Source organism: Amphiprion ocellaris, chromosome 19, assembly GCF_022539595.1.
Source record: "Amphiprion ocellaris isolate individual 3 ecotype Okinawa chromosome 19, ASM2253959v1, whole genome shotgun sequence".
Classification (NCBI taxonomy): domain Eukaryota; kingdom Metazoa; phylum Chordata; class Actinopteri; family Pomacentridae; genus Amphiprion; species Amphiprion ocellaris.
This window is the reverse complement of record NC_072784.1, coordinates 2,869,107-2,876,548: the sequence shown is the minus strand read 5'-3', so window position 1 is coordinate 2,876,548 and position 7,442 is coordinate 2,869,107. Positions and strand designations below refer to the sequence as shown.

At 40.0% G+C, this 7,442-nt stretch overlaps 1 protein-coding gene across 1 annotated transcript in view; it reads left to right on the top strand.

Moving 5' to 3' along the window:
• Window positions 1-532: 532 nt before the first annotated feature.
• Window positions 533-7,442, top strand: part of hdac5 (histone deacetylase 5) — a 69,142-nt gene continuing 62,232 nt past the window's right edge. Inside the window, exon 1 of the mRNA XM_055005387.1 lies at window positions 533-747. The gene's annotated coding sequence lies outside the window, so the exon portion shown is untranslated. The remainder of the gene's footprint in view (window positions 748-7,442) is intronic.

Genomic DNA, 7,442 nt, shown 5'->3' with positions numbered 1-7,442 from the left:
CATTATAGGTTTTTGAAATGGCTTAACATAGATTTTTTGTTGTTTATTTTTTCCAAAGCTGGATGCATTGCTCTGCAGACCTGTTGTAAAATACATAAGAAGCACAGATATAGACACTATTAAAAAGCTCTGCAAAAAAGCACAGAAAAGGCTGCAAAAATGTGACATTTTGCTTGTTAAAAAGGTAAAAATATGGTTCGATTACTAAGCATCTGATGGGATATGTATTCATCTACATTTTGTCCTCATTGTTTCTGCGCTGCTTGTGTTGCACAACTGAGTGGGAACACGGTTTGAAAGTGTCAGTGCGCAGTCCTCATCTGTTGTCTTCAGGTACAAAGTAAGTACAGTAAATAAAAAAAAAAAAAGCACGTAAAAGTCAGGTAAAGTCGCCAAACTAAGCTGTCTGTGTGTGCTGCCTGTCTGTCTCTCTGCCTCCATTGGTTCCTATTGAGTCTATTTTTAGCCCCAGCAGACTGGTCACGTGGCAGGAGGAGGACGTCAATAATGTTGTTGTTGGTGGGAGAGAGAGAGAGAGAGAGAGAGACTGTAAATATGGAGGAGGTAAAGCGGTAGGAGGTGAGACGCGTCCTGCCTGTTAAAATTACGCGTTTTCGTGTGAAGTAAAGCCGCAGAAGAGCTCCACCTGGGGGGGAACACACACACCGAGCCTCGGCGGAGAACCGAAGCCGGGGGAAGAAGCGACCTCTGTGCTAATACGCGTTCCAGGACCCGCCGACATCCACGGTACCGAACGAGAGAGAGAGAGAGAGAGTGTGTGTGTGTGTGTGTGTGCGCGCGCGCGACCGTCCGAGCAGGATATCTACACACTTACTGCTGTTTTATTTCATTTTTATTTATTTATTTTTTGCTGCAGACTTATTAAGAGGTGACATTTCGCTCCTTGCTACACCGCTGCCTTCACTTGGACCTCACAGTTAACGTAGCGGCTAACTTGGAGACAGTTTAGTTTGGAGCTACTGCTAGCTAAAGGACATAAACTGACACCTGACAGCTAACTAGCCACCACACAGGTAACTACACTGCACCTATTGCTTGCTTTAACCGTCCCCTGAGAGTCAACTTAGCAGCTGCCCAGCTGACTGACAGCCAAAAGTTAACCAGCCACCATTTACAGTGGAAGCCTGAAGCTAACAGGGCAGCAATTAACTCTATACTGATGGTTAGTGGATGGCTACGAGCCAACAGTTATTCGCCAATGGCAACCAGTGAATAACACAACAGCTGCTAGCAGCACTTAGTACTACCACTGCCAGAACTGGTCCTCCTGTAAGCTTGAAACATTGCTGTAATTGTTATCCAGTCTACACATGCATTTATGAATGAGGTTCCTTATTAGAACCTGACACATGAGCACGCTGACTAATCCAGCGTTTTTCTTGCAACTGCAGTGTCACCAAAGAGTAGAGGTGGGTAGATCGATCCAAATATTACTGGTGTGCGATACTGCAAGATTTGTTATCGATCCGTTACCAAGTAAATACAGGGCCACTGTCGCCAATACCGATACAGATACGGATACTCCAGAGTAACTTTTTCAGTAGTTGGTAGGTTTATAACAAAGGTTAGGTGCTGTATATTCTCGTCCACATGGGTTTAAGAATCAAACTAATTCCTGGTTAGGTTTTCTGTAGGTCAGACAAGGAAGAATCTGGGTTGCCGATGAAATCACAAAGTGAGAGATAACCTCCTTAAACAGTGTTCATTTTTGACAGTTTGGTCAATATTTGTGCAATATTTCTGTCACTGAAATAGGAAATGCTCTTTTAAGATACATTTTTACATCAAATTCTTTGCACAGAGTTGCTTTTGTAACGGTGAATACGAACCATTATGCGTATCGTTCATATCAATACCAACGCTGGTATGAATATTATTGATATTTGGATCGATCCGCCCACCTCTACTATGATTGAGGTTCCTTATTAGACCCTGACACATGAGCATGCTGACTAATCCGGCATTTTTCACATAGAGAATGAATGGGATGCAGGAAATTAATGGATCGAGTGGATACTTACCTAAAGCCTAGCGGTGTCTGAGCAGCATCTACCGCAGTCTGCACTGTGAGGCATTTAGGGAACATCGGTAAATGTAGTGTCTGTCAATAAGCAAATGTTCAGCTAGTGAGGTGTTTGGTGGGACCAGGTGGGACGAACTGACAATGTCTGTCACGCTTTATTATCAAAGACAGTAACCATAGGGGGGGAAATTTTTCATATTCATCATTACAAAAATAAGTCTGTGCAAAAAAAATTATGTAAAATGCATCTTAAAAGAGCATTTCCTGTTTGAATGACAGAAGTTTTGCACAAATATTGACCAAACTGTCAAAAATGAACACTGTTTAAGGAGGTTATCCCTCACTTTGTGATTTCATCGGCATCCCAGATTCTTCCTTGTCTGACCTACAGAAAACCTACCCAGGAATTAGTCTGATTCTCAAACCCTGTAAGCTTTTGCAACCCCATCTTCATTCCAGATGTGTACGACCACATACAGCTCCTAACCTTTGTTTTAAACCACTACTGAAGAAGTTAGTCTGGAGTATCGGTATCAGTATCGGCGATAATGCCCCTGAATTTACTTGGTATTGGATTGATACCAAATCTTGCACAGAGCACTCCTGATTGTGTTTCCTGCCAGGTTAAAAACGTTGCGCTTTTTAACACTTACTCTGCTATCAAACTGCATTTCAGCAGCCATGTTGTCTGTTGCATGAAACTCACACATAGTTTTTACTATTTGCCATTAAAGAATGAGGTGATGTTTGCAAATTACAAAACATCCCACAGAAAATATGATCCTGGAAATCATGCTTTCATGAGTGGCATGTACAGTAAAAGGCTGATAATATGTCACTTGTTTTTGTTAATTTGCAAAAAGTACAGTCTAACAGTAATAGGCACTTAAAGGGCATGCAGGTGAAAAAAACAAACGCATCCTGCAATTAGACTGTTACCTTTTGATACGCTGACTGACGTGACTTGATGCAGAAACGCCTTTTTTTTGTTCCTGCATTAGTAGCAAACATTCAGCATGTGTTGTAGCATATTTATATGAACGCGGAAGTAGCTTTGACCAATCAAACGACACACCGTTTAATGCAAGAGATGTAGTAATTTGATGACAGATACTGCCGACTATCCATCTGCAAACCGCCAAGCTCACTCCAAACCAACCACAGAACCATCTCAGGGTGAAAACAACTGAAAGCAAAGTAGATTGTTTTGGATTTCAATTTGTTGCATTGATGCAGCCTGGTTGAGGGAGGAAAACGGTCCTATTCCCAAGTGGGAGCACAGATTTGCAGATGCAGGTGCTGTAGTAACAGCTGGAGGCCGAGTTCTTTAACCGTAGATGATCCAGTAACTCAAAACACAAGCGCAGGTAAGACCAGGGTTGGATTTTCTTAGGAAGAGCATAGTGATGGTGCTGCTTCTCTGTATTGATTCTTTATGCTCACATTCCTTGATTAATACACCTTTAATAACTAAAGCTTCTTAATGTGCCATTTTATTTTATACAGATTGCATCTTGACGATTACTCCCTCTTAATTGTTGTTTACTGGCAGGGATGAAGAACTAAAGCTGGATTTGTTGATTTATTCAGCGTGTGTGGGATCCATCAGTGCTTGGCTGTCGATCTTACATGTCGTTGGTGTAGAAAAAACAGCAACCTCCAAACAGATGTCGACTCATGTGTTAAGAGCAGTGAGCCAGGAAATGTGCACAGGTAACACAGGTGACACATCGCTCGTGAGAAAGCGTTTGAATGATACATCATACATTTCAGAGCAGACGTTTTCTAAGTAGTGCCAACGGGAGAGTGAAGGGACACCACAGCCAGCAGAGCTACAGTTGATAGTGTTTAAATGCTAGTGTTTGAACTTTACCTAGTGTTGTAGCGTTCTAAAGTTACGGTGTTTAATTTCGGTTGTAACATAATACCCGTGCAATTGTTTTTTGTGATAATGAACATCACATGACTAGAATCAGCAGGTTATCTTTGTTCGTTTGTTATGGTGGTTATTCGATTAGTTGTCTGGTCTATAAAATGTGAGATCGGTGTTTCCCAAAGCCCAAGATGACGTCCCCAAATGTCTTGTTTTTCCACGTCCCAAATATATTCAATTTGCTGTCATTGAGGAAAGAAACCAGAAAATGTTCACATTTAAGAGATACGGATTATCTAAAAAAGGCATGAAACATTTAGTCACAGCTATCTGGAACTGAATGATATAGTATTTTACTTTTGAAAAGACAAAAAAACAACAAAAACAAGACAAAATATTTCAAAAATGAGACACAAAATGACAAAAGCGATAAACAAATTGACAAAAAATGAGACGAACGAAACAAAACAAAAGACAAAATGTGGCAAAAAAATGCACAAGCAACACAAATGAGACAAAAACATTACACAAATGACACAGACAAGACAAAAAAATACAAAAGCATGAAACAAAACGATACACAAAACAATGAATAAAGCAGAACAAAAAATGAAAAAAATAAGACAAAAAACACAAGTGAGACAAAAAGGAAACACAAAACAACAAAAACGAGAGACAAAACAACAAAAATGTGAGACAAACACCAAAAGTCAGACAAAAATAGACAAAAAAACAACAAAAACAAGACAGTATTACAAAAATGACAAACAACAAAAGCGAAAAACAAAATGACAAAACATGAGACAAACAACACGAAACAAACAGAAGTGACAAAAAAATTACACAAAATAGTTACAAAAAAAGACAAAACCATGAAGCAAAATGACAAAAACGTGACACAAATGGTAAAAGCCGGACAAAAAAAGACAAAAAAAACCAACAAAAACATGGCAAAATATTCCAAAAATGAGACACAAAATGAGAAAATAAAAATGAGCATTCTGGTATTTTACTTTATGATCAAAGTAACTTGTCATGGTCTAGAAATTATTTTAAATTTGTAGTTTTACAAATTGCAGTTTATGTCTTCTTTGTAATTTTTACACTTTACAAAGTCGTCCTGTGGGTCGGATTGGACCCTCTGGTGGGCCGCTTTTGGCCCGTAGGCCGTATGTTTGACACCCCTGACCTACTGTGTTAACAGTTTAGCTCTGGTACCAATTTAAGACCCAGTTTTAGTCCTGAGAATAGGGTAAAAACTGTAATTCTGCCAGCTTTGCCTTCAGAAACGAGCCATCCAGAGCTGTTGAATGTTGTTTAGAATCTTCCCTGATGGTGGTTCGCTCTGCAGCCGTGGCACTGTGCTCTCCAGCTGGACATTAAACTCAGTCGGCTTCCAGGGTGCTGTCGTGGGCTGGTCATGTTGAAGCCGCTAGTTTGGCATTTGCTTGGACAGTTGGCTAATTTGGGGAGCCAGTGGTTGAGGAGTTGTTGGGGATTTCCGGCGGCACATTCTGTGTCCTTACACAAGTGTTCGGATATGCTATTATTACCCTATACAGGCACCGACTTGTCACTGTACAGGTTCAACAACAAAACTGTGTAATACAAATAATATGCATCGCTTTCCGTATTGTTAAATTTATTGACCTTATCTGTTTCAATTGAGTACTTAATAACATTTTTCAACATAGGTTAAGATGAGTTTGATGCTCTTTTAATCTCGTTGTCACCACACCGTCTTCTTTAGCAGCCTCCAGCATTAGCACCACAAGCTCCCAATTAACGCCTTCACAAGAGAGGAGAGAAATTTGTATTTAAGCCCATTTCCTGAAAATGGGCTTAAATGTCCATCCTCAAAAACCTCATTTTTGTCATTTTGTGTTTCCTTTTTGTCTCGCTTGTGTTTTTTGTCTCTTGTGTATCGTTATTGTCGTTTTGTTTCACACTTTTGTCTTTATTTGTCACGTTTGTGTCATTCGTGTAATTTTTTGTCCATTTTTTTTGTCGCTCCAACTTTTTGGTCAAATTTTTTGTCCCTTTTTTTGTTTTGTTTCGTGTCATTTGTCTCATTTTTTGTCATTTTGTTTCTCGCTTTTGTCGTTTTGTGTCTCCTTTTTGTAATATTTAGTCTTGTTTTTGTTGTTTTTTGTCTTTCTAAAAGTAAAATACTTTATCATTCCATTCCAGATACCTGTGACCACTAAGGTAGAAAGGTGCTATGTAAGTGCAGACCATTTTCCATTTATAGTTCTGCAACTTTCTAACAGCAAAGCACTTAAGACTCGCTGGGTTTAAATGCTAATGTCACATAATCGTTTTGTGCTCTTACTTCTTTTTGACATCACAGACTACTTTACTGACATCAATAACATGTAGGATTTGTGGAATATCGTCATTATCATTTTGTTGCCTCTCAGCACTGTTGCGTGGTATGAATTAGTGCTTTGAAAGTTTTGCTTTAGAGATAACAAGCCAGATGTTCGGACAGCAAAGAGGAGTGCGTTGATTCAGTAGGTGACATTTAGTCGCTGATGCCTCTCGTCGTTTAAATGCTGCAGTGAATCATAGCAAACCAGTCTGTCAAGATCTGACATTTTGCGAGGCACTAAACCTTCACGCACCTAGACAGATACACTAGATAGATAAGTAGGTAGATGGATAGAGAGGAGGATACAGTTATTAATAGCTCTTTCTTTCTTTCTGTCTGTCCTTCGTTCCAGTGCGTTACAATACTGAACACAACACTTGCTGATAAACTACTCTGTGCTGCTTCAAGCCGTTAGGTTTGATATAAAATCCTCCCATCAAGATGTTTATTCTGGCATCGGTAGCTTTAAACAAAGACCCAAAAAATATGGAGGCCCTTTTAGCACATGTGCCAGTGAGAAACTTTCCGAATGAACGAGACGCCATCTTTGAACAGTGTATTCAGTTTAATACATGCGTGTGCAGGGCATGACCCCCGCATCGTTCCAGCTGGTGATAGTCTGGTTGGAAGGACCGTGCTGGGGGATTTGCAGCTCTATCATGCAGTGTGGTTTTTATTAAAGACATGAGGTCTGACCTTCAAGGCCAAGGGTCAGACCATTAGTTATATAAGAGCTTCAGGGGCCATTCCGCTGACTTTTACCTCCAGGGTCCGGATTTTATAGGAGGGCTATCCTGCTCTGTCTTGCTCTGAACTATGTGTGAAATTCAACTCACTTGGAAACAGTTGTCATTCCTAGAAGTTTTCACCCACATCTCAGGGTCTTGTTGGCCATGAAGTGAACCCTGACTGTTGTGACTACACTGTCAAACATGCAGGTTGCGGGCCAAAACCGGCCCTCCAGAGGGTCCAATCCAGCCCTCAAAGTGTAACAATTATAGAGAAGACATTAACTGCAGATTGTAAATTTGTAAAACCATAAATTTAAAATAATTCCTAGACCATGACAAGTTGTTTAGATCATAAAGTAAAATACTAGATTGTTCATTGTTCTTTTGTCATTTTATGTCTCGCTTTTGTAATATTTTGTCTTG